The 27,602-nt window shown below is 38.2% G+C and overlaps 1 long non-coding RNA gene and 1 pseudogene across 1 annotated transcript in view; both read right to left on the reverse strand.

The window, feature by feature from the left end:
• Positions 1–26,665, reverse strand: part of LOC137201729 (uncharacterized) — a 29,921-nt gene extending 3,256 nt beyond the window's left edge. The window contains exons 1-2 of the long non-coding RNA XR_010932302.1: positions 26,624–26,665; positions 22,268–22,354 (exon numbers count right to left, since the gene is read on the reverse strand). This is a non-coding gene — a long non-coding RNA (uncharacterized lncRNA). The remainder of the gene's footprint in view (positions 1–22,267; positions 22,355–26,623) is intronic.
• On the reverse strand, positions 14,825–14,922 carry LOC137207325 (U6 spliceosomal RNA; annotated as a pseudogene).
• Positions 26,666–27,602: the final 937 nt, after the last annotated feature.

Raw genomic sequence — 27,602 nt, forward strand, 5'->3', positions numbered from 1 at the left:
TTATTATGAGGATTGTAACATAACTTCATGAAATGGACATCGCCTTCCTCTATGGGTGAAATGCGATATGGTTGAAAAAATATTAAGAACTAATGTCATGCTTTGCCGATCAACTTTGGTAACCATCTCAAAACAGTGGTAATTTTTTCATTGTTGATTACGAATTTGGGAAAGTAACTTGATCTTTTGTTCATCCACTGGGTATTAATTCATACCAAGCAGCATGATTATATTAGTGAAAATTCCATAAGCCCCAGCGTATCTTTCTACAGCAGCAAACACACTGTGGCCATTATGGCCAAAATTGTGAGTTTCCTTGGCTGATGCTAGCATACTGTCTGATGACATCAGGGTCTTTTAGCATTCCTATGGTTACAAATTGACAGCATTTTATTTTTTTATTATTTTATTTATTTATAAATTTATTTATTTATATTTGGCTGTGTTGGGTCTTCGTTGCTGCGTGCAGTCTTTCTCTAGTTGCTGCTAGCAAGGGCTACTCTTGGTTGCAGTGCGTGGGCTTCTCAGTGCGGTGGCTTCTCTTGTTGCGGAACATGGGCTCTAGGCACACGGGCTTTGGTAGTTGTGGCACTTGGGCTCAGTGGTTATGGCTCATGAGTTTAGTTGCTCTGCAGCATGTGGAATCTTCCTGGACCAGGGCTCAAACCCGTGTCCCCTGTATTGGTAGGCAGATTCTTAACCACTGAGTCACCAGGGAAGTCCACAAATTGACAGCATTTTGATGGCATGTAGGAACAAGATAGCTCTGCCAATATTATTTTCCTATATTCAGAAGAACGGTATGTTAGCACAGCTCATCGTTGTATGGATTTACATGGAAAATGAATTCTATCTTGTCCATTGGAATATAATGACATAATTCTGAGCTAGATGAAAAACATAGGAATTGTGTAATTGGAGATCAAAATATGATGGTTATTAGGTTGGGCTGGGGAGTACTGCTTTAGGTCTGGTAGCTAAGTAGCTTTTCCCATGTAGTACTCTTGAATTCAATTTACCACCCTGTGACAGACAGCCCTGGAAAACAGGGCATTCCCGCTAACGGGCAAGTTGGCTTCTTTGCTAAGCCAACTGCAAGATTAAGAGACTACATCCTTTGAGGACAGACAGGAAAGCAGCTAAACCACGTGGTCTCAGTTCATCCTTCCAAATCCATCCACCATATATCTGCTCCACCCCTGGGGAGGAGGGATTGAGGGAGAGGACTGGATAGTTTTGTCACTGGGGCTGCCCTCCTCAGGAAACCTTAAGACAGGGATAGAACCCTTCTCCCCTCCCACCAACACCCAGGAGGTCAGACAAGGCTGCCTTGAAGACTTTCTGTACCTTTTATAAACCATCCCATGCTATGCTACTATGACCGAGGACAAGATGCATGAGTTGCTGGCCATTCAGGCAGTGCAGTTCTGAACACCCTGCCCTGGAATTCCAGAAACGCTAAAAAGCTTATCCCTTTTCACCCACTTCAGTCAATGGCTCCCTGTTGCCCTCAGGATAAAGTCAAAACCTGTAGGCATGAAATCCAGTGCTTTCTGGCACCTGGACTACTGAACCTCACCTACCTGTGTCTTCTGTTCCCACCTGTACTCTAACCTCCAGACTCAATGGATAATTCACAGGTCGATGTACAGGCCACACTGTGTTTCTAGGGAAGCTTTGCAAAAATGGCTTCCTCTGTTTGTAGGACATATATTAAGTTAACCTTAAATATGCATTCCAACACACAGTAGGTGCAGACAAATACTGTTTGATTCCACTTATACAAGGTACCTAGAATAGTCAAATTCATAAAGTCAGAAAGTAAATTGGTAGATGACAGGGACGGGGGGGCAGTGGGGAGGGAGATTGGGGAGTTAGTGTTTAATGGAGACAAAGTTTCATTTTAGGAAGGTGAAAAATTCGGGAGATGGATGATGGTGAGAGTTGCACAACAATGTGAATGTACTTAGCACCACTGAAATGTACAGTTAAATATGGTTAAAATAGTATGTTTTATATTATGTGACTTTTATCACAATAATTTTTTTTTTAATTTAAAAAAATGGCTTCCTCAGTCTCAAATGCTATCACTGCCATTATGATGCCCATTTTGTAGATGAGGAATCTGATATTTGGATACATGTATTGGATATATGTACTGTCTTGCGGAAAACCCTGAGCGAACTTTTTGGCCAACCCAGTATTACCCATGGTCATACGGTAAGTACTAATGAGAATTAAACCCATTTGTATCACTCCAGAAACTACGCTATCTCTGGGCTACAGTCTCTAAATTTAAATCAGCTCTAACATGTTCTGGAACAGCAGGCACTTAATAAATATTTGCTTCCCCAAATCACTGAAATAGAAATTTGTGTTCATTTTAGTGATTTACAAATAGATGATTAATCCATTCTCATTTTCCATATTTCAAATTTGATGCAAACATAAATAATAGTTCACTTTAATTTTCTACTAGTATTGAAGTTTGGGTAACTTTGGTCATATTCCAGATTGTCTGAATAGTAATGGAAACATCCCACATTTTCTAGGAATTAGATGCCAACTATGAGAAACTGGTATTAACTTAAATATTCACAAGATTTAAATATACTTGATCTACTTTCTCTTAACATCTAGACATTTTAGAAAATATGTTTTTTTAAGTGTATCAAGAGCACCTGTATTGTCTCAAAGAATTCCACTCCATATAATTTAAATAATAAAACCACTAGGAAAATGGAAACTGATAAAGCTAATTAAATAGAGCTAATCAGTGACATTGCATTTTTAAAACAAAACATTATTTCATTTATTTTTAATATAAAATCACATTTTTATTGTGAAAAATTTGGAAAATACTTAAAAGTACCCAAGAAAAATTATCCACAACCATATTACTTACAGATGATTTTGGTATCAATCTTTAAAATTTATTAACTTTATTTATTTATTTAGCTTTTATTTCATCATTGCTATCATTCAGCATAGAATTTTGAATTCTGCTTTATCATTTGCCAATTTATCATGTATAGTTTCCCTAAAAACTAAAAACAATTCATTAACACATTTTTTTTTTTTTTTTTTTTGCGGTACACGGGCCTCTCACTGTTGTGGCCTCTCCTGCCGCGGAGCACAGGCTCCGGACGCGCAGGCTCAGCGGCCATGGCCCACGGGCCCAGCCGCTCCGCGGCATGTGGGATCCTCCCGGACCGGGGCACGAACCCCTGTCCCCTGCATTGGCAGGCAGACTCTCAACCACTGTGCCACCAGGGAAGCCCCAAATTTAATTTATCATTCCACTATGAGATTGTTTCATAATTTACTAACCATTTCCCTGTGAGATTTTTCATACCCAGATTTTTGCCACTATAAATAACATGATGTTGATCACTATGGGACTTCAGGCATGAAACTATTTCTTTGCTTTAGGTAACTTGCTTGGTTTAAAGGAAGTATTTTAAAAGTGTTCTAAAACTTGAATTACTAGTACAGTGGGCATGATACTTTAGACACTTCTGATACAGATTATCAATTTGCTTTATAAAAAAAAAGCATATGTCATTTGACACTCATACTAGTTACCTGTCTCCTTTAGTCTCTGTGTTTTTTTAAGTCTAGAATTAACAACAACAACAAAACACTCATTAGGGAAGCTCCAATGTGCCATCTTGTAGAGAAGTTACAATTAAACTGGTTTCTACACATGGTCCTTAGTCCATGCATCCTCTCCTCTCCTCATCATATTACCTTTGCTTTGGTTTCAAAGCTGGGCTAAGGGAGTGCTTGGCATGAATCTCTCTGTGGATATGTTCCTAAGTCAGATAAAACTTTGCTGGCCTTGTGAAAGCATCAAGCGTGGAAGGAATGGAAGGAGAATTACATGACACATGTTGTCCACAATATCATTCTTCATCTTCTCTCTCTTTCTTTCATGATTTCCTGCTCTACATACTTCCAAGTTCCAAACTCTATCTATAGCCATTGCCATAATCCTTCAGGAGCAGAGAAACTAATTTAAAAAAAGTAAAAAAGATAGGTGTGGTAAGGTGTGTTATAGAGTGGTGTGTATGTTAGTTTGTGTTTGTATATATGTGTGTGGAATGGTGTGTGTGTGTGTGTGTGTGTGTGTGTGCGTGTCTGAAGGAGTGAGTATGAGAGATATGGAATTTCTGGGAAAGAGGTGGAAATGGGAGAGAAAGAAAAAAAAAAGACAAGGGATAAGGCACGTACAGTATTTAACCTGAAGATAAAGGGTGTGATCACTTGGAAACTAGTTTAAATGTAGAATTTGACTGCAGTAGGTCTAATGCAACAATACTAGTTATTCCATTTGTCTTTCCATAAAGTCTTCTCTCCAAATAGATTCTATTTTTGAGGAGAGTCATTTAACCGAGTTTGTATAATTATCTGTGCAGTAAAAACAGAAAGATATGGCTGTTTGAAGATTTTGGCAGAAAAGTTATAAAAGTAGAGCTGTAAAATTATGAAAATGTAGCTTAGGAGATTTCTGTTACCTTGAACTATGAAATAAACTTAAGGTCCCCTTGAATTTAGTATCTCAAAGGACAGTCTGTCATCACTAACTTTTTGTTGTAAATTTTAAAAGAATTGTATTTCTAGTTGACTGTACATTTTTATTTTTCTTAATCTCACTTAGAATCATAATACTTTGGAAGTTAGCTGCATTCATAATACATGTGAACAACTTCAAGTCACCAAAGCATTTCTGTGGCTTTCAGGCATGGCTGAAATCTATCTGATATTTCAAAACCTGGATGTTCATGCCCTGAGCTGTTTTTGTTCAGAACCCCTGTCTCAGTGCACTGCATTCTGCATTGTTTTCTGAGTCTTAAGTTGCTTCTGTATTATAGTTTGCTTTCATACCACCTAAAATATTACATTTTATTTTTAACCCCTAAAATAAGTGATAATTAGAGTGTGGGTCCACCTGTGGTTTCAAAGGAAAATTACAGTTTAAATATATAAAATAAATACAAAAAAATCACATATTGTAAGATCACACACACATACACAGCAACTTATGAGGCAATTTATTTCTGTTTCTTAACAGGGACAAGAACTTTACTATAGTCTGAATAACCTTAAATGTACCACACATTTTAGAGGATTTTGTGGGTTATATTTCTTGGAAAAAGTGGGTATTCTTATAAAGCTGTAGAATTAGCTTTAAAGACTTAAACATAAATACATCTCTGATCCTATTTATGTATTCTTATTTCCTGCCACTGGTAAATCTCAGTGATGTAGAGATGGTAGATCTCATCTCTCATTTCTGAAATAGAAAATTAGACCTTCATGATCTGTTCACTATGTCATCTTTGTTTTTTATTGTTTTTGCTTTCTCATGAGTTTAAAGTAAATTATTGTTCCAAGAAGTGAATATTTTAAAATTTTGCCAGAATATCTGTGTCTGAGACATAAGGGTAATGTGATCTTTATACTTGGTTGTAGAAGTGGAATGCTCACTGTGTAATTCTTATAATACGGATGAATGGTTTGACAAAATAGTCACAGGTAAAATGGACATTATACTGTCTATGCTGAACTCACAAAAAATACTAAAATGTTTGTAGTTAATAAGGCTAATACTACTTAAGCTAGGACTAATAAGGCTAATTGACCACATATTGTCTGAAAATTAATTTTCTTTCCATTAAGGAGCAGGCAGGGTATGGGGCAGACATCACAAAACTCCTTAGTATGGCACAGAAGGCTTTCATCAGTAAATCCTATTCTAACTTTGAATATCACCTCCAATCACTCCCTCCTATGTGCCCCTAGACAAGGAACGGTGTTTTCCCCCAGGTGATATAGGTTTATGCTCTTTTCTTTGTCCTTGCTTGACACTTCTCTCCCTGCATTAAAAATTCTTCCTCCAAATTCCTCCGTTTCTTTAGAGATCTAACTCAGAATTTGGCTGGATCTCCTCTAAGCAATCAGTGGTTCCATCCTTTGTGATGCCAATAGCACTTATCTACTATATCATAAACATTTGTTTACAGTTCAATGAAACTCAAAAGACATTCAAGGAGGGGCTTATAACAACAACAGAAAAAATCATAATGTTTAATTCTTCCTTCTAATACCTAACATGAGGTCTGGAAGATAATTGCTAATTAATATATAAATGTTAGCTGAATGAATGATGAATGAATGAATGACCTTGTATCAACCATAGTTACTCTGAAAGATTATTATAATGGCACCAACAATGAGATAACTAATATAAATTCACTAGTTTTAGAAAGCCCAGAAGCTTAGGCTTTGTAGAGATGATGGTTGTATTGCCTGTTTCATTGTATCATATTAGCAATTATGTGTTACATTCCACAGAAGACCAGGCTTTTATTTATAATTATATCTTTTCCGTAAAAGGTAAATCAATTATGAAGGTGAAAAGTATGATGATGTTGAGGAAATAAGGGAAATCCTAAATAGTTGGAATACTCAAACCATAGAAAATCATGCAAAAGAAGTCTGAGTATGTAGATTAGTCAACAGACTTAGTGCCTCAAATTTGAGTTGGAATGAAAAGTGAATTGAGAAAAAAAATTAAGTAGACTCAGTTGAAAAGTGGACATAAGTCTTCATGATACAATTCCAAACATCTTTCATCGCTATTCATTTTTATCTTAAAAAACATGTTAGTAGCATTTAGTCCCAAGTTTCCAAGCCTTGCACTCCTCCTTCGCTATTATGTTATCAGCTGGAAGGGAAAACTGGCCACGAAACTGTTATGTTAAGCACTTTTCCACAGGAACTTATTGCTTTAATAAGTTGGGAAAATGTTCTTAAGGAAAAAAAAAAAATAGTCATTGAAGATTCATTAGAAAGAAAAAAAAAAAAAACCTACTTGATTCTCCATAGAATTTACACTTGCCTTACCATGGAATGCAGCACATACCCTGAAGTCTCACCAATGGGTACGAATAAAATAGCTACTTATCTCTGGAAAGAGAATTTTTTGTTCACAGGCACAGCAAGGTGAGACGAGAATACATATAATCACCGTGTGTACACCCGGCAGTTATTCCAGTGTCCCATTGGATGAGGGAATCCAAGATAAACAATGCCTCATGCAGGTAAGCGTGCAATAAATATTTTTTGAAAGTGTAAATGAACATTAGAAAACACATGAATGCTCTTTGATGACTGTATTTCCACCCCTCTGTCACCACCACCCCGGTGTTGATCAAATTCTCACCTAATATGACTTTATGGGAAAGAAATAAAAATCCATCTCCAAGAGGATTTGCATATCAGTGTAATCTGCTGCCTTAGACCCTCTTTAGAAGCGAATGTTTTATTCTAATAGTCTTACATATTTTAACCAATTCTGAAAGCCATATGCAAAAATACAGTAAACGTGCTTTATGACCTCAATGAAAAGATATGGATCTTTTCTCTGCCAAGATTTTTTTTTCTAGTTAACCTTATTGGTTAAAGCTTGTATTTTTAAAAAACAAACAGAAAAAACGTATGTGAGAAGACAGATCAGCTTCTGGTTAAAAAAATAATACTATGAGTATCATTTAAAAAAAAATACTCTGAGTCATGTGGGTACTCCATGAAAGGGAAAGGGGATGATTCACTTTCCCAACAGTGAGCGTTTCTCTGGGTTTCCTGCTTTCCCACCACCTCCCTCCACTGTCCCATAAAACCCCACCCTTAGCAAAAGCCAAAAGCTCGGCAATTTTTCCTACTTAGACTACAAAGTTTAGATACTTTCACATGAGGTTGTTTTAAAGTCTCAGCTCGATGTGGACAGAAAGGGCAGGAACAGGAGAGAGAATGGACCTCCATCCAGATTCCATCTGTGACTAAAACCCAATAACATTCTTAGGTTCAAAGCAATCACCCACTCACCCAATGGTCTCTCTGGATAATTGAAAATGGCTTAAGCATGTACATAGGGGTTTAAAGAGCCACTCAAAATGACTGAGAAGTAGGCTGTCCACAGAGGAGCTGTGTCATTCCGTTGACAAATAAGCATGGGCCGAGCAGGCAACGGGTTTCCCAGGGGCTCACAGTCTGGGAGAGAGGAAACATGGGTGAGTGTGGGAATAATAAGAGCATGGAACATCCTCTTCACTCCTACTATTATATAAATGTTGTATTTGTTAGGCTAGCTCCCTCCCTGACCACCCTCCAAGCAGTTCATAGACAATAAAAGACCAGGAATCCCTGAAGAGTGGTAAAATGCTGACATGATTTAAGAAGGAAGACTCTGATAAGAAGATAAAAATCTAATAAACAGAGTCTAGAGAACCTTGGTGCGTCTCAGGCGCTCGGCCAGGGTAAGCAAAACCCTCCCAAGGAAAACAAAAGGAGCCTTAATCGTAAGGACATTCCACTCACAGACCATCTGAAGGAGAAAGTTAAGGCCATGACCTCTGCAGGCTGCAGTTATGAGCACTCTGACAAGAAAATATTTGATTTGGTTCAAGAGGCAAAATCAGTCACTGGACTTTTTAATATCTTTTTTTCTTCAAGAAAACAAAAAAATCATGTATTTTGTATGTGCTTGAGAGAGAGTTCTGTATATGTGGTAAATATTTCTCCCACCTCTGTAGTTTTTCTATTTAACTTGGTCTTAATTTCTTCTTGGATTTTAATCAACCCCAGGAAAAGGTGGATTCACAGACCCATTGATTTCCCTTTTTTAAAACACAAAGCTCCCGAAGTCTAATCTTAAATTTCGCAAGTGAATCTGCAAATATGTAAAGACGTACATTCTCTACCAGAACCAGGATGAGAGTGTCATAAAGCTGTGAGTTTATTGCTGAAGATTTAGGAAATTCTCAAACAATTCATCTGCATCTTTGAAATCTAGAACAGAGAATTGCATAGAAAAGTGATGAAATGCTACCTAGCTCCCAGCGTAACTCAAAACAAGACCTTTAAACTGGTTAAAAATCTGAGCAATTTTGCCGCACCATTGATAAAACATGTATAATAAGAAATATTTATGTAGTGATGTATGTACTTGGTATTTAGAGAAAATAAGTAGAATTAGAAAGGAGAAATGTTTTATGGAGATTTTGAAGGCCTCTTTCAGGACGTTTATAAGCACTTCGATGCTTGCAGACACTCGTTCAGGATTAGCTTAATTTTAAGATCCATGGCTTTCTTTTTCACTGATACAGAAGAGAACTGCATTTGTGCTCATCAGACATAACTAGTTTATTTTTTAATACTTACTTTTTTCTCCCCAAGGGGAAGAAAAATGGGACAGAGGTATAAATGGGCATGATCTAGAGGGAAATAGGGAAGAAATGAGATGAGGAGGGAAGAAATGAGATGAGGAAGGCAGAAGTGAGAACAAATAACCTATGGTAGAATGAACTGACTGTGAGAAATGAAAGAAAGACAAAAGAACAGGCTGAGTTCCTCTTTCCCATCCACCGGGCAGGTATTTGGGAAGCAAGACTGGGTCAAAGCCTTGAGAATTATCCAAAACACTTAGGGCTCAGGAGATTTTCACGGACATTTGTTGATCAAAGTTTCAACAGAGAGATGGGTGCGCAGGGACACTGGTTAGGGAAGGGAACATGTAAGAGCAAAGCCTTGGGTTATGTAGCAGATGAAAGCCTGATTTACAATTATTCCCTGTTCTATTTTTCTTAGAACCCTAGATAGTGGAGTAAATTTTCTTGTGGGCATATTTAATTTTAGAATTTTAGAGCTCTAAGTGTTGCTGCCATGAGGAAACAGCGGGCCTACTGGCTCATGCAGTTACTTTCCTATATGGCAAAATTTTGTTCTTTAAACCAAACTTTTTTTTTCATAAGAGCAAACATATTTAAGGCAGGTAATTTTTTTTTTTTTCATGACCCTACAGATTTCAAACTGAAGATTCAACAACTGAGATACAACAACTATGTAATCAGCTTAGGACATTAGCTAAGAAATTGTTTCCTTTGGACTTTTGGAATATTTAGTTTATCTACATTGATCTATTAAACCGGAACTCTTTATTTGGTATAGACATATAGAAGTATAGACGTAACTGCAAGAGGCCAGGCTTTAATATCATACCCTCATTAAGCATGAAAACAGAAGGTCAAAATTGCCTATGAAACTTGTTACAAACTCTACAATTAGAATAAAGAAAACTCAATTATATGCAGTTAAACAACTCTGAACCCTGACATCAGCAATATGTTAGTGTGCTTGTTGTTATTCAGATTTAGATATTTTATACTTGGGTTTGCATTAATTAATGCTATCCTTCTGGATAATAACAATTAGGTTAAAGAACTATGTAACCACAATTTGCTGTTTGGACAACCCATTTTATTAAGAAAGTGTATTAAAAGCATGGACTTTGGAGTCAGGCAGCCAGGGATCAAATCCTGGCACCATTATGTAGCAGCTCTATGACCTTGAGCAAATGATTTAACCTCTGTGAGAATTAATTATCTCATTTATAAAATGGGGTAAAATGATATTTATCTCAAAGGGAAGTTATAAGAATTAAATGGGTTAATGTAAAGAATTTAAAACAGTATCTAGTACAGCGTAAAAATTAGCTTTTTTTTTTTTAATTTATAAAAGTAGTAGGTGCGTGTCAAAATTTTGTAAGATGCAGAAATGTATTTCAAAAAGAAAAACATGATATCTTAATCCTAACAGCTGGGGATGATCACTCTCTTTTTAGTTCTTATTCTCTGTGTTTGTTTTTTACAAGATTGAAATTAAGTACATGCATGCTTTTATTTATCTCTTTTATTCTCTTTCTTATTAAATATCATAGATAGGTAGATACAGATAGATATCTAATATTCTCTCATATGGACATACCAAAGTTTAGTTGATCAAATCCTCTGGATTTGGATGTTTTATCAATGCCATGATAAATAATGCTACCTTATTAGCATTATTAATAATGCTAATTAGATTTTTGTACAATCTCCTTCCTTCTTTTCCTATATACTTTGGGTAATTAAAAATAAATACTGCATTACTATGTGGAGGATGCCAACACAAAAGAGAATTGTCATTAAATAGTTTCAAGTTTGAAATCAGGAACACAGCAGAAATTGAAGCCCTTGAGGTCTCCATTCAAATTTAGGAGGACCAAGATATCTGTCCCTTCCTCCCCATCTCTCCCTCAATACTCAACCCTCTGGATTTCCTGAAATTCACCAAATAAATTTTTGAAAATCTAGTTTAGAAAGATTTGTACACATCAGCAAATAGATGCTTAATTAAAAGCTAATATGAGCAGTTCAATTTGATAACAAAAAATGAAGAAAGTAGATATCTCAATTGAATAAGCAATTTTAGGCTTATTTGGATGCTCATTAGTGCCACCTAAGAGTGTGAACTAAATGGATGGAGTCTACCCCTCAACCTACTTTTGATGTATGGTATGGATGTACATAGGTGTTGTGTAATGACTTCTGGGCTGAGATGGGTTCCATACTGTTCAATGTCATGAAACATTATGGATCATAAAAAATTCTACCATCTCTACTTGAGATTAGGCATATTTGTAATATTGCATCTCAATTTGAAGATTTCAAACCTTTTAACTTAAGACTTCTTCCTAACTCCCGGCATGAAACTGTGATTTCTCAAGCAGGGTAGCCATCATTATAGTTTCAAGGAAGCTGAACACTAAGTATTTCAGGCCAATATGGGTGAATTTTAATTTCAAAAAATATACAAAATATTCATGAATGCATCCTTAGCAGTCATTTTAGTTACAAGAGTCACTTCCTGTTAAACGTGTTTAGTATTTTAAGTGAAATTTGTTTTTCTGGGTTGTTTTTCAAATTCAGGAAATATGGATTTTATCTACAAAATAATAAAGTTTATTAAAAACCCTTTTTTGGTAAAGAAAAATATTAAGAATAAAAATCTCAAATAATATTTTTATAGAGACTAACAAAAAAATAAAATGCAATAATAGATGTAAAAAGCAAAATAGAGTGTTTGATGGATTATCCCGTTCCTAACGTTTAGATCAAATACATTTCGTAACCACAATGTGTTCGTATTATCATTTTAATGAACCACTTATTACTTGACAATCTTTGAATATCAAGAAATGCCTTGGGAAGGAAAATTTTATAAACGGGTCTGAAAAAGTAAGCACTTTTCGAACACCGTTTAAAACATTCTTTTGTTTTTTATTGTTCACTTTTGTAAAGCAATGAGAGAAAAGATATAGATACTTTTCTATTTTATTTTAAAAGTTATGATTGCTTATTATGACATAAAAATTTACCAAAATATCTCTAATCTTTACCCTTATTTCAATTTCTAATATTTCACCTCTTTGAAGGTGACAAAAGTTAAACGTTTGGTCATTCATTTATTCATAGTGTGATAAAACGTAAACATATATATATATAATTATATGTAAATTTATATATAAACTTATAAATACAAAACAGAATCATGTCATACATTTTTATAATTTGTTTTTCAAAATTATAAATATATTAACTGTATATTATTTACAGTTTTAATTTTTGTTATTATTTTTAATTTATAAGTGAATGAGGACTTTTTTTTCACAACTTGTTATGATAACAGGTTGAAAAGTAAAAATTTCAATGAAATAGTTTGGAGAATTCTTTGGAGGAAGTTTGATATTAAAGTGTCAATAAATAATTGTCTATGTTCGATGAATGATAGTCTCTTAATTGTGTTCTACATAGGTAAACAAAATTTGCCCAACCATTTGCCATCAAAGATTATGTGTTGGTGCTGTCTGATTCCACAACTGTCTATTTTGCTTTGGCCAAAACCATATAGAAAATATTGTATTGCCATGAAGAACGTCTAGAAGCAACTACTTAATACTGTGCAAGACAAATTCTTGAGAAATCAATTTGTACAGAATTTGGAAAGAATCTGAGAGAAACATGGGTTGCCTCAGTTATGTAGGCCACTTTTACCCCAAGCAGCGTTAATATATTTCTCAGGCTGCTGTCCAAATGATATGTGGCCTGTGATGTGGAAAAAATGCCTTGAAGGTAATGGTCCTTATTCAAGTGGAAGCTGAAGGCTCTTATTCCTTTCTCTTGATCTCCTTATTTCTTCTTCTCATCATATCCCAAGGATCATGAGCCTTCTCTAATTGCACTGTGTTCCCGTGATCCACCATCATTTGCAAGTAGAATGAGCCTCCTGGGACAGAACAAAGATCGTAACTTGTTGCTACTTTTTTCCTTCCAAAGTGGTAATGCCATTGTGTCTGTTGATGATTAATCAAAATTCTCCTCCTTTCCTTTTCTTTACAAATAGTCTCAAAGGACTACTTTGTGAAAAACTGAGACATGCGTTTGTTTTTTTTTTTTTTCTGGTAACCAGTGAGAAGATATAGGTCTTGGCAGAGATATAGAAGAAAACAAAACTCCTTGGCCCAAGGGGAAAAAAAAATGGAAGAGGGAAAGGGGGAAATGAGATGATTTAAAAGTAAATCTAAAGACAGAATAGGCTTGATTCCAAGTAAATAATCAGATTGACCTATAACACATCAGATGCCAAAGACATTCATGCTCTGTATGAAGTCTTTACATCAGAACCCCATGGAAAAGAAATTTACATGAATGCCCTCCTTCCCCTCCACGTGGCACATACAGAAGTCTAGAAACCAATTTATGCCTTTGCTTCCTTCTCCTTTTCCCCCCACCTTACAAGTATGTATTTTAGTCCAGGACGAAGTCAGAGCCAGTTATTGTACACAAATCATCTCCTGGCTGAAGTTTTTGGTGGCAGCCAAGAGAGGAGAAGGAAAAAAAAAATTAGAAAAATTTCAATTTCAGAACCATTATTATTTTCATTAATCATAAGAGGTGCTGTCACCCCTGTCCTTATTCTTTAGAAGGAGATCTATTATACGGTCCATTTAGTCCAAGCCATATTACCTCATATGTTTTCCTGGCTGACCAAATAAGACTTAAGAGATAAAACAATTTACTGTTCATTATGATCCGTGTCACTGGAATCAATCTATTAACCTACATTAACTGGATATGTGACGATATTTCACGTACATGCTTCCTCAGTTTCAAGAAAAGGCAAGGAAATGGGGAGGGGGCAGCAAGAGTGAGGGAAAAGGAGAGGAAAGGAAATCAGAGCCCATAAAGTGCAGCAGACGTATAATTTGCCAAGCGAATACAACTTCATTTTCCAGTGCCCACTGCTGTGCCCTCCACATCTTCATGCAGCCCCTGACCTGTAAAGAAGTCTAACAAATTGGCTTCTATTGTGGAGCCAAAAGGTGCCATCAAAGAAGGGACGGTTCGCTGGTCCTAAAGTATGATGGGAAATCTCAGGCTTGAATAAAGAGCTACTGCTTTATGAAGTTAACCCATTGAGGTTAAAAGCAAGCAGGAAGCCCCAGCCCATGGGGCAGTAACACCCAGAGGAGAGAATCTCTCCAGCCTTCTTATTTAAACACAGGGAAGGGAGAACCAGGTGAAACGAGAGCCACACAAAGTTAAAATAAAAAGCAGCATCATTATAAGCAATAAAAAATTCCCCTGCTGCATCTCTGGGTAGCCCCTCTGTTTCATTCTCTCTCTATCTCTGTCTCTGTTTCTTTCTCTCTCTCCACAGTTGAGGGATCATAAACATCTCAAGGACAGGAAATGAATCAATGGGTGTTTTGAGTTTTTTTTCTTTCTTTCTTTTCTTCATAGATATTTGCATTAATTATGACAATTTTCTGGCAGGTAGTAATATATTTTTTTTATTAAAAAATTTTATTGGAGTATAGTTGATTTACAATGTTGTGTTAGTTTCAAGTGTACAGCAAAGTTATTCAGTTATACATGCATTCAAAAATATGGAACGCTTCACGAATTTGCGTATCATACTTGCAGGGGCCATGCTAATCTTTTTTTTTTTTTTTTTTTTGACATCTTCATTGGAGTATAATTGCTTTACAATGGTGTGTCAGTTTCTGCTTTATAACAAAGTGAATCAGTTATACATATACATATGTTCCCATATCTCTTCCCTCTTGCGTCTCCCTCCCTCCCACCCTCCCCATCCCACCCCTCTAGGTGGTCACAAAGCACCCAGCTGATCTCCCTGTGCTATGCAGCTGCTTCCCACTAGCTATCTATTTTACGTTTGGTAGTGTATATATGTCCATGCCTCTCTCTCGCTTTGTCACAGCTTACCCTTCCCCATCCCCATATCCACAAGTCCATTCTCTAGTAGGTCTATGTCTTTATTCCTGTCTTATCCCTAGGTTCTTCATGACATTTTTTTTTCTTAAATTCCATATATATGTGTTAGCATACGGTATTTGTCTTTCTCTTTCTGACTTACTTCACTCTGTATGACAGGCTCTAGGTCCATTCACCTCATTACAAATAGCTCAATTTCATTTCTTTTTATGGCTGAGTAATATTCCATTGTATATATGTGCCACATCTTCTTTATCCATTCATCTGATGATGGACACTTAGGATGTTTCCATCTCTGGGCTATTGTAAATAGAGCTGCAGTGAACATTTTGGTACATGACTCTTTTTGAATTATGGTTTTCTCAGGGTATATGCCCAGTAGTGGGATTGCTGAGTCTTATGGTAGTTCTATCTGTAGTTTAAGGAACCTCCATACTGTTCTCCATAGTGGCTGTACAAATTTGCATTCCCACCAGCAGTGCAAGAGTGTTCCCTTTTCTCCACACCCTCTCCAGCATTTATTGTTTCTAGAGTTTTTAATGATGGCCATTCTGACTGGTATGAGATGATATCTCATTGCAGTTTTGATTTGTATTTCTCTAATGACTAATGATGTTGAGCATTCTTTTATGTGTTTGTTGGCAGACTGTATATCTTCTTTGGAGAAATGTCTATTTAGGTCTTCTGCCCATTTTTGGATTGGGTTGTTTGCTTTTGTATTATTGAGCTGCATGAGCTGCTTCTAAATTTTGAAGATTAATCCTTTGTCAGTTGCTTAATTTGCAAATATTTTCTCCCATTCTGAGGGTTGTCTTTTGGTCTTGTTTAAGTTTTCCTTAGCTGTGCAAAAGCTTTTAAGTTTCATTAGGTCCCATTTGTTTATTTTGTTTTTATTTCCATTTCTCTAGGAGGTGGGTCAGAAAGGATCTTGCTGTGATTTATGTCATAGAGTGTTCTGCCTATGTTTTCCTCTAAGAGTTTGATAGTTTCTGGCCTTACTTTTAGGTCTTTAATCCATTTTGAGCTTATTTTTGTGTATGCTGTTAGGGAGTGATCTAATCTCATACTTTTACATGTACCTGTCCAGTTTACCAGCACCACTTATTGAATAGGCTCTCCTTTCTCCACTGTACATTCCTGCCTCCTTTATCAGGGTAAGGTGACCATATGTGCGTGGGTTTATCTCTGGGCTTTCTATCCTGTTCCATTGATGTATCTTTCTGTTTTTGTGCCAGTACCATACTGTCTTGATTACTGTAGCTTTGTAGTATAGTCTGAGTTCAGGGAGCCTGATTCCTCCAGCTGCGTTTTTCGTTCTCAAGATTGCTTTGGCTATTTGGGGTCTTTAGTTTCCATACAAATTGTGAAATTTTTTGTTCTAGTTCTGTGAAAAATGCCAGTGGTAGTTTGATAGGGATTGCATTGAATCTGTAGATTTCTTTGGGTAGTAGAGTCATTTTCACAATGTTGATTCTTCCAATCCAAGAACATTGCATATCTCTCCATCTGTTTGTATAATCTTTAATTTCTTTCATCAGTGTCTTATAATTTTCTGCATACAGGTCTTTTGTCTCCTTAGGTAGGATTCTTCCTAGATATTTATTCTTTTTGTTGCAGTGGTAAATGGGAGTGTTTTCTTGATTTCACTTTCAGATTTTTCATCATTAGTGTATAGGAATGCCAGAGATTTCTGTGCATTACTTTTGTATCCTGCTACTTTACCAAATTCATTGATTAGCTCTAGTAGTTTTCTGGTAGCATCTTTAGGATTCTCTATGTATAGTATCATGTCATCTGCAAACAGTGACAGCTTTACTTCCTCTTTTCAGATTTGGATTCCTTTTATTTCCTTTTCTACTCTGATTGCTGGGGCTAAAACTTCCAAAACTATGTTGAATAAGAGTGGTGAGAGTGGGCAACCTTGTCTTGTTCCTGATCTTAGTGGAAATGTTTTCAGTTTTTCACCATTGAGGACGATGTTTGCTATGGGTTTGTCATATATGGCCTTTATTACGTTGAGGAAAGTTCCCTCTATGCCTACTTTCTGCAGGGTTTTTTTAATCATAAATGCTTGTTGAATTTTGTCGAAAGCTTTCTCTGCATCTATTGAGATGACCATATGGTTTTTCTCCTTCAACTTGTTAATATGGTGTATCACATTGATTGATTTGCGTATATTGAAGAATCTTTGCATTCCTGGAATGAACCCCACTTGATCTTAGTGTATGATACTTTTAATGTGATGTTGGATCCTGTTTGCTTGTATTTTGTTGAGGATTTTTGCATCTATGTTCATCAGTGATATTGGCCTGTAGTTTTCTTTCTTTGTGACCTCCTTTTCTGGTTTTGGTATGAGGGTGATGGTGGCCTCGTAGAATGATTTTGGGAGTATTCCTCCCTCTGCTATATTTTGGAAGAGTTTGAGAAGGATAGGTGTTAGCTCTTCTCTAATTGTTTGATAGAATTCACCTGTGAAGCCATCTTCTCCTGGATTTTTGTTTGTTGGAAGATTTTTAATCACAGTTTCAATTTCAGTGCTTGTGATTGGTCTTTTCATATTTTCTATTTCTTCCTGATTCAGTCTTTGCAGGTTGTGCATTTCTAAGAATTTGTCCATTTCTTCCAGGTTGTCCATTTTATTGGCATAGAGTTGCTTGTAGTAATATCTCATGATCTTTTGTATTTCTGCAGTGTCAGTTGTTACTTCTCCTTTTTCATTTCTAATTCTATTGATTTGAATCTTCTCCCTTTTTTTCTTGATGAGTCTGGCTAATGGTTTATCAATTTTGTTTATCTTCTCAAAGAACCATCTTTTAGTTTTATTGATCTTTGCTATCATTTCCTTCATTTCTTTTTCATTTATTTCTGATCTGATTTTTATTATTTCTATCCTTCTGCTAACTTTGGGGTTTTTTTGTTCTTCTTTCTCTAATTGCTTTAGGTGCAAGGTTAGGTTGTTTATTCGAGATGTTTCCTCTTTCTTAAGGTAGGATTGTATTACTATAAACTTCCCTCATAGAACTGTTTTGCTGCATCCCATAGGTTTTGGGTCATCATGTCTCCATTGTCATTTGTTTCTAGGTATTTTTTTTTTATTTCCTCTTTGATTTCTTCAGTGATCACTTCATTATTAAGTAGTGTATTGTTTAGCCTCCATGTCTTTGTATTTTTTACAGATCTTTTCCTGTAATTGATATCTAGTCTCATAGCATTGTGGTCGGAAAAGATACTTGATACAATTTCAATTTTCTTAAATTTACCAGGTCTTGATTTGTGACCCAAGATATGATCTATCCTGGAGAATGTTCCATGAGCCCTTGAGAAAAATGTGTATTCTGTTGTTTTTGGAAGGAATGTCCTATAAATATCAATTAAGTCCATCTTGTTTAATGTATCATTTAAAGCTTGTGTTTCCTTATTTATTTTCATTTTGGATGATCTGTCCATTGGTGAAAGGGGGTGTTAAGGTCCCCTACTATGAATGTGTTAGTGTCGATTTCCCCTTTTATGGCTGTTAGTAGTTGCCTTATGTATTGAGGTGCTCCTGTGCTGCGCGCATAAATATTTACAATTGTTATATCTTCTTCTTGGATCAATCTCTTGATCATTATGTAGTGTCCTTCTTTGTCTCTTCTAATAGTCTTTATTTTAAAACCTATTTTGTCTGATATGAGAATTGCTACTCCAGCTTTCTTTTGGTTTCCATTTGCATGGAATATCTTTTTCCATCCCCTTACTTTCAGTCTGTATGTCTCTAGGTCTGAAGTGGGTCTCTTGTAGACAGCATATATATGGGTCTTGTTTTTGTATCCATTCAGTCATTCTGTGTCTTTTGGTGGTATCATTTAGTCCATTTACATTTAAGGTGATTATTGATATGTATGTTCTTATACCCATTTTCTTAATTTTTTTGGGTTCGTTATTGTAGGTCTTTTCCTTCTCTTGTGTTTCTTGCCTAGAGAAGTGCCTTTAGCATTTGTTGTAAAGCTGGTTTGGTGGTGCTGAACTCTATCAGCTTTTGCTTGTCTGTAAAGGTTTTAATTTCTCCATCAAATCTGAATGAGATCCTTGCTGGGTAGAGTAATCTTGGTTGCAGGTTTTTCTCCTTCATCACTTTAAATATGTCCTGCCAGTCCCTTCTGGATTGCAGTTTCTGCTGAAAGATCAGCTTTTAACCTTATGCGGATTCCCTTGTGTGTTATTTGTTGTTTTTCCCTTGCTGCTTTTAATATGTTTTCTTTGTATTTAATTTTTGACAGTTTGATTAATATGTGTCTTGGCGTATTTCTCCTCAGATTTATCATGTATGGGACTCCCTGTGATTCCTGAACTTGATTAACTGTTTCCTTTCCCATATTAGGGAAGTTTTCAACTATAATCTCTTCAAATATTTTCTCAGTCCCTTTCTTTTTCTCTTCTTCTTCTGGAACCCTTATGATTTGAGTGTTGGTGCATTTAATGTTGTCCCAGAGGTCTCTGAGACTGTCCTTAGTTCTTTTCATTCTTTTTTCTTTATTCTGCTCTGTAGTACTTATTTCCACTATTTTATCTTCCAGGTCACTTATCCGTTCTTCTGCCTCAGTTATTCTGCTATTGATCACATCTAGAGTATTTTTAATTTCATTTATTGTGTTGTTCACCATTGCTTGTTTCATCTTTAGTTCTTCTAGGTCCTTGTTAAATGTTTCTTGCATTTTGCCTATTCTATTTCCAAGATTTTGGATTATGTTTACTATCATTATTCTGAATTCTTTTTCAGGTAGACTGCCTATTTCCTCTTCATTTGTTAGGTCTGGTGGGTTTTTATCTTGCTCCTTCATCTGCAGTGTGTTTTTCTGTCTTCTCATTTTGCTTATCTTACTGTGTTTGGGGTCTCCTTTTTGCAGGCTGCAGGATCGTAGTTCCCGTTGTTTTTGGTGTCTGTCCCCAGTGGCTAAAGTTGGTTCAGTGGGTTGTGTGGGCTTCCTCGTGGAGGGGACTAGTGCCCTGTGTTCTGGTGGATGAAGTTGGATCTTGTCTTTCTGGTGGGCAGGTCAACGTCTGGTGGTGTGTTTTGGGGTGTCTGTGGACTTATTATTATTTTAGGCAGCCTCTCTGCTAATGGGTGGGGTTGTGTTCCTGTCTTGCTAGTTGTTTGGCATAGGGTGTCCAGCACTGTAGCTTGCTGGTCATTGAGTGAAGCTGGGTGCTGGTGTTGAGATGGAGCTCTCTGGGAGATTTTCACCATTTGATATTATGTGGAGCTGGGAGGTCTCTTGTGGACCAGTGTCCTGAAGTTGGCTCTCCCATCTCAGAGGTACAGCACTGACTCCTGGCTGCAGCACCAAGAGCCTTTCATCCACACGGCTCAGAATAAAAAGGAGAAAAATTAGAAAGAAAGAAAGAAGAAAGAAGAAAGAAAGAAAGAAAGAAAGAAAGAAAGAAAGAAAGAAAGAAAGAAAGAAAGAAAGAAAGACGGGAGGGAGGGAGGAAGGAAAGAAAGAAAGAAAGAAGATAAAATAAAATAAAGTAAGATAAAATAAAGTTACTAAAATAAAAAACAATTATTAAGAAAAAAAATTTAAGAAAAACAAACAAAAAAAAGGACGGATAGAACCCTCGGACAAATGGTGGAAGCAAAGCTATACAGACAAAATCTCACACAGAAGCATACACATACACACTCACAAAAAGAGGAAAAGGGGAAATAATAATAAATCTTGCTCTCAGAGTCCACCTCCTCAATTTGGGATGATTCGTTGTCTATTCATGTATTCCACAGATGCAGGGTACATCAAGTTGATTGTGAAGCTTTAATCCTTGCTTCTGAGGCTGCTGGGAGAGATTTCCCTTTCTCTTCTTTGTTCTCACAGCTCCCGGGGCTCAGCTTTGGATTTGACCCCGCCTCTGCGTGTAGGTCACCGGAGGGTGTTTGTTCTTCGCTCAGACAGGACGGGGTTAAAGGAGCAGCTGACTTGGGGGCTCCGGCTCACTCAGGCCGTGGGGAGGGAGGAGTACAGAGTGCGGGGTGAGCCTGCGGCCGCAGAGGCCAGCGTGATGTTGCAACAGCCTGAGGCAAGCCATGCGTTCTCCTGGGGAAGTTGTCCCTGGATCCCGCAACCCTGGCATTGGCGGGCTGCACATGCTCCCCGGAAGGGGAGTGTGGATAGTGACCTGTGCTCACACACAGGCTTCTTGGTGGTGGCAGCAGCAGCCTTAGTGTCTCATGCCCGTCTCTGGGGTCCACGATTTTAGCCACGGCTCGCACCTGTCTCTGGAGCTCCTTTAAGTAGCGCTCTTAATCCCCTCTCCTCACACACCAGGAAACAAAGAGAGAAGAAAAAGTCTCTTGCCTCTTCGGCAGGTCCAGACTTTTCCCTGGACTCCCTCCCGGCCAGCCGTTGTGCACTAACCCCCTGCAGTCTGTGTTCATGCTGCCAACCCCGGTCCTCTCCCTGCACTTTGACCAAAGCCCGAGCCTCAGCTCCCAGCCCCGCCCACCCCGGCGGGTGAGCAGACAAGCCTCTCGAGCTGGTGAGTGCCGGCCGGCACCGATCTTCTGTGCGGAAATCTCCCCGCTTTGCCCCCCGCACCCCTGTTGCTGTGCTCTCCTCCGCGGCTCCAAAGCTTTCCCCTTCCACCACCCACAGTCTCCGCCCGCGAAGGGGCTTCCTAGTGTGTGGAAACCTTTCCTCTTTCACAGCTCCCTCCCACTGGTGCAGGTCCCGTCCCTATCCTTTTGTCTCTGTTTATTCTTTTTTCTTTTGCCCTACCCAGGTACGTGGGTACTTTCTTGTCTTTTGGGAGGTCTGAGGTCTTCTGCCAGCATTCAGTAGGTGTTCTGTAGGAGTTGGTCCACGTGTAGATGTATTTCTGGTGTATCTGCGGGGAGGAAGATGATCTCCAAGTCTTACTCTTCCGCCATCTTCCCCTCGTCCCCCCTAAGAGGATTTCTTTCTGGGTTCTTTTGTCCTTAGCTCTTTCCAAATTCAGCTGGGAATTTATTTTGGTCTTTTGATATGGAAAATCTTATTAAATGTTTTAGAACCATGCATAGAAAGAGGCATAGAAATGCTTGTGTTCCCAAGAGCCACGGAGAGGACACTGACCTTGAGGGATGAAAACCTTGATGCAGAACGCCGCGACACGATGATGGAGTTACTGGAAGTGCTCCAATGGGTGGTCTAGATGCATCCCTGTACAGAAATATGGCTTTAGAGTAGGCAGTAGAGAAGTTAAGATAGGAGATCCCTAGAAAGTGCATCCAGCCTCCCATTTATTCTGTATTTGCAACTGCTTGTTAAAGGTTCATCTGGGCATTTGCTTGCATGGTGTAAATTTCCCTCTGAGACTCTAGAGCCCAGTCCTTGGCTACCCAGCCCATGGGCAGATTCCTCCATGCCCAGTGCACTAATCCAGATCAACCAAGTCACCAAGGAGTTGAACATTGTAAACTCACAGCCAGCATAGGTGGTGCCCAATGTGGGTGAAATAAATACCTGTTTCCATTGTGGGATGGACGGAAAAAACTGCAGACTGTATTCATTCCCATTTCATGGGTGATTTTCCCACTAATTACCCTGAGAAGGTGAGGGATAGAAGTACAGAACTCTGTTCCTCATTCAACCTTTTCAGTCCCAGGAAGAAGGAAAAACACCCGTTCGATCACTGCCTGTTCCGTAGCTCAGGGTACAATTGGGGGTGGGGCTGTAGGTGAGGGGATAGGAGTGGGATGCATTTCTTGGCAGCTGCAGCTGAGTCATTGCTTACTGATCTATCCTGTTCTCAAGAGCAGGAAGTGGAAGGCAGTTGGCCTTATTGGTAAACCATATCATTTCTAACTAGTAAAATAACTAGGATCACAGAGACATTACTCACACACATGAAGAATGCTGAAGAGCTGTGGAGTTACTTTGTGTGCTGGTGACATCATTATACTGCTCATGGGTTTTCATGGGTGTAACCCAGGCCAAGCCAGTGAAGTCATAATTCTTTTGGTTCATATCAACAGAACTGTTTTTATAAAGATCATGAGGCCATTCTTTTGCTTAAAGATACACATGCAGTCCCTTCCTCCTTTCTCCAAAAGTACCAAGAGAAAAAAAAGTAAACAAAGCTAACAGCAGAAGCATCTTTATAATCTCCATTTCTCCACAAAGTTGTTGAAATGAGAAAAGATAGCATGAACTATATTTCAACACAAATGAAACTTCTCGTTTTCAAACTTTTCAATGACTTTAAACATTTTATGTCAAAGTTTAGAGTGTTTTTCTTCATTATCTTCATTTTCTCTCTCTCTCTCTCTCTTCATTCTCCCTGCACTGAAAGTAGGGGATACAACCTTGACTCTTTGTACTTGCAATGCAAGAGAGAGAGAGAGAAAGAGAGAGAGAGAGAGCAAGAGAGAGCAGGCATTCTACAAGTGTTTATGGAACACATGGGGATGTCAAGCCCTTCCAGAAATAAGTGAAGGGAGAAGTGGTTACCATTTTGTCTCCTGACAAGAACTCATCAGGGTTTGACTTGACTTTGATAACCATCTCCATTTGGGTTTTGTCTGGAGCTTTGCTTGACTCATCTTCCTTCCTTCTAGTACCTTTCTCTCTGAGTCAGTATGTACTAAGACCAAAGCTTATGGGAAGGGGAAGACTGAAGCATTTGAGTCCACTTCAGATGTTGTGTCCATAAGATGGGAGTCCATAGTCATGATAGTATTTTAAATAATTTTGTCCTTTCATTTTATGGGCTTGTTATACTTAGAAAAAACAAACTCAGAAAAATAGATTAAAATAAATACATTCATTCAACACATATTTATTGAGTGCCTAGTTTATGACATGTTCCAGGCATGAGAGATATAGTAGTGAACAAGGCAAAGTCCCTGCCTTCCCAGAGTTATTATTTAGGGGGGGTAAGGAGACAATAACAAAGAGATAAGTGCACAGTAAGCCAGATGGTGATGAGAGAGCTATAGAGGAAAATAAAGCAAAGGAAGGAGGATATAGAGTACAACTAGGTATATAGGAGGAAAGGAGGGGTGCAACTTACATTGATTTCCTTTACTAATATCTATTGCTGGACAATGGAACATCATAAAACTATTGGCTAAAAAAATGGGTTATTTCTCATGATTCTGTAACTTGACTGGCCTCAGCTATGCAGTTCTCAATTGGGATCTTCACGCAGTTGTATTCATTTGGCAACCAGAATTGGAATCATCCAAAGCATTGTATGAGCTCCATGTTGTTCAAGATACTTTCTTCACTCTTTACATCCCTGGGCTATTAGAGGGTTCACCCAGGCATCTCTCTGCCTCCACATGACTTTTCCATGTGGCTCTCCTGGGCTTCCTCACAGAATAGTGGGCTCAGATAATCAGGCTCCCTATATGTTAGCCAGCTTCCTTACAACAATTATTGTAAGAAATCCAGATGAAAGCTGCCAAGTTTCTTATGATCTTGTCTTGAAAGACATGAAGCATCACTTCCCCCACATTCTATTGGTCAAAAGCAAGTCACGGGGCCCCTCAGATGAAAAGGAAGAGGAATATACAAAGCATGAATAATAGAAGGTATTGTTCCTTGGGGGGCCATCTTTGGAGACCAGCTGGCACAATTAATAAAGGGATGGCCTCACTGAGGAAGTGATATCTGAGAAAAGCTCTAAGGGAAATGAAGGAGCAGGCCATGTGATGTCTGCAGGAAGAGATTTCCAAGCTGGGTGAACAACATGTATTCATGATGGCAGGAGTATTTGTGATGTAGCTAGTAAAACAAGGAAGCCAGTGTGGCTGGAGTAAAGTAAGATTCGTGGAAAGAATTAAGTCAGAAAAAAAAAAAAAATTAAGTCAGAGAGGGAGTGAGAGGAGATAAAAATGGGAAGCCTTAGAGGCTATCGTAAGGACTTTGGATTTTATTTTGAGTTATGTAAGAAGCCAATTGATGATTTTAAGCAGAAGAATGATGTGATCAGCTTCCTAGCTAAGGCACGAATCTCCTGAAAATTGTTTACCTTCTCTTGGCTTTAGATTCGCTCTCTGTAAACTGAGGGGCGGAGCCAGATAAATGATTTCAAACAGAGATCAATAGTCCATCTCAAGAGGGAGGGGGAGGGTCCCACAGGCCCTCCTTGTTTCAACCTGAGAAGCATGGTTTGCTTCTGTTTCGACTATTGGACTTCTGTGTAAGGTTTTGTTTAAAGAGGGATTTTTGCCATTAAAATACATTTGAAAAATCCGCTAGGCTAGATGAACTCTAAATTCCTTTCGGCTTGAAACTTCTCTGAGTCTGTTACTAAGCACTCCAAATATGGGCACATTGAACAGAAGAGAAAATGTACATCAAACCGTGGGGGCGGAGGCTTTGACTTATGTTCAAAAGTAGAAGTAATAGTTAAAGTTTCTCCTGAGAATCCCCAGGCTGTCTTACCCCTGGACACCCTCCCTCTGTGTATTTTTGTTTACCTCTCACTGTGAAGAGGGGGAAAGGTTGGCAAGTGGAAGAGAAAAGATAAAATGCTAGTGTAATCAAGACCAAACCTTAATTTTTGGAAGCTGGGAAAAGTGCACCCTGGGAGGTTTCAAGCAGTTTCTGTCTTCTGGTTGAGACTGGAATTTGCCTTTCAGACAGATCCTCTATTTGTAATGGGAGAGGCCCCTTTGATGAGACTTTTCAATTTACCTTTTGTTCCTTGGGGAAACTTCAGTGCTTCAAAACTTGTTAGTAAATAAATCAAAGGTTCTGATAAAGCTGTGTCCCAGCAGAAGCCCAAGTGCATCATCACCTCCAGTAACAGTTGTGATTTCTAGGGTGTGGGATCTCCATACCCTTAGGATTTTAGCAAAATGCTCGAAAAAGTCTGATCAAGTCTCCAACATGAGGTGGGAAATTCAGGAAAAGAGTATGCATACCTTCCCATAGGCCATAGAGGAGATAAGCTGTACCCAGGGAACTCTTAACTCAGAGGGGTCATCAGTAGAGAGCAAGCTCTGTGAATGAAAGAAAGGGCCGCCATGTTCACAGTTGCATCCTCAGCCTTAGCGGGTCCCAGAGAGCACACGTTACCTGCCTGCTTACCAAAAACTGGAAAGTGGTGGAAAGGGGAGGAGGGGGGAGTGGAAAGGTCTCAGGACATGCTGAGGCAGTCAGTCACAGGGGAGCTTGCAGAAGGAGCAAGGAACAAATGGAGGGGAGTTAACATCCAGCAATTACGTAGGTAGCTTTGTGCAATAAAATACTGGGCACCATGGGTGGGCAATCTTATTCTGTAGTCATTGGCTGATAAGCCCAATGATACATCTGTTCCAGGAGATTGCCTGAGAAAAGAGTCAATCTTGGATGCAAAACTACAAAAACATCCAGCCAACAGAACTCCAAATGGACAATGTAACTGCTCTTAGATCCTAGCCCGACGTTGTATGTTCTAGCCTAGGAGACAGGGAAAAAGCTCTAGTAGTGATATCTTACTGGCTTATTTCCCTTATGTGTTGACATGTTCTTTGTGTTCCATCAATGGCTCTCTTGCATTAGAGTCCATCTAGTTCCTCAAATGAAGTCTGTTGGAGAAAAAACTCTTCCTCTTGCTTCTGTTTTCCCTGTTCTTCTTCCTTGTCCCTTCACCACACCAAAATCCTCCCTAGACTCAAACACAGTAATTAAACAATAATTTGGCAATCTGTAAGGAAAAAAGAGAAATCAGTTGATGTCTTAGCTCAATGCCTGGAACATAGTAATCAGTTAACATATGAGAATTGTTATTTTGTCACTATCTGTTATTTTGTCACTATTTTGTCACTATTTTGTCACATTATTTGTCACTATTGTTATTGTTATTGTTATTAATATTAATATCTGTCTCCCTCTAGCCAAAGTCTAGATCAGCACTGTCCAGGAGAACTTTCTACAAATGATGGAAATGTTCTGTATCTGCGCTATCCCTTATGTGGCCACTAGCCACCTGTGGCTCTCAAGTACTTAAGACATGGCTAGTTCAAATGAGAAACACAATTTTTAATTTTATTTAATTTACATGAATTTAAATGAAAAAAATCCACAACAGTACAGGTCTAGATCCATCTTTCAGGGCTGAGGGTTGGGACATCCTTATTCTTTAAACCTGTAGTTACAGAACTTGCATCAGAACAACCTGGACTTGTTCATACACAGACTTCTGGGCTCCAATCCTAGAGTTTCTGCTTTAGAATGTGTAGGATATAGCCTGAGAATTTGCATTTTAACAAGTAATACTGGGGTTGCTGCTCCAGGGACCTGACTTTGAGAACCACTGCTTTAGAGCCATCCAGCTTCTCCATTCTGGGTGCACATGGGAACCACATGGGGGGCTGATGCCCAGGCTCTGCCCCAGAAACACAGAACCAGAATTTTTAAAACTCCAGGTAATTTCTTTGTCTAGAATAAATTAATTAATTCTTAAATCATTTATATC

Source organism: Pseudorca crassidens, chromosome 1 (assembly GCF_039906515.1).
Source record: "Pseudorca crassidens isolate mPseCra1 chromosome 1, mPseCra1.hap1, whole genome shotgun sequence".
Taxonomy (NCBI): Eukaryota; Metazoa; Chordata; class Mammalia; order Artiodactyla; family Delphinidae; genus Pseudorca; species Pseudorca crassidens.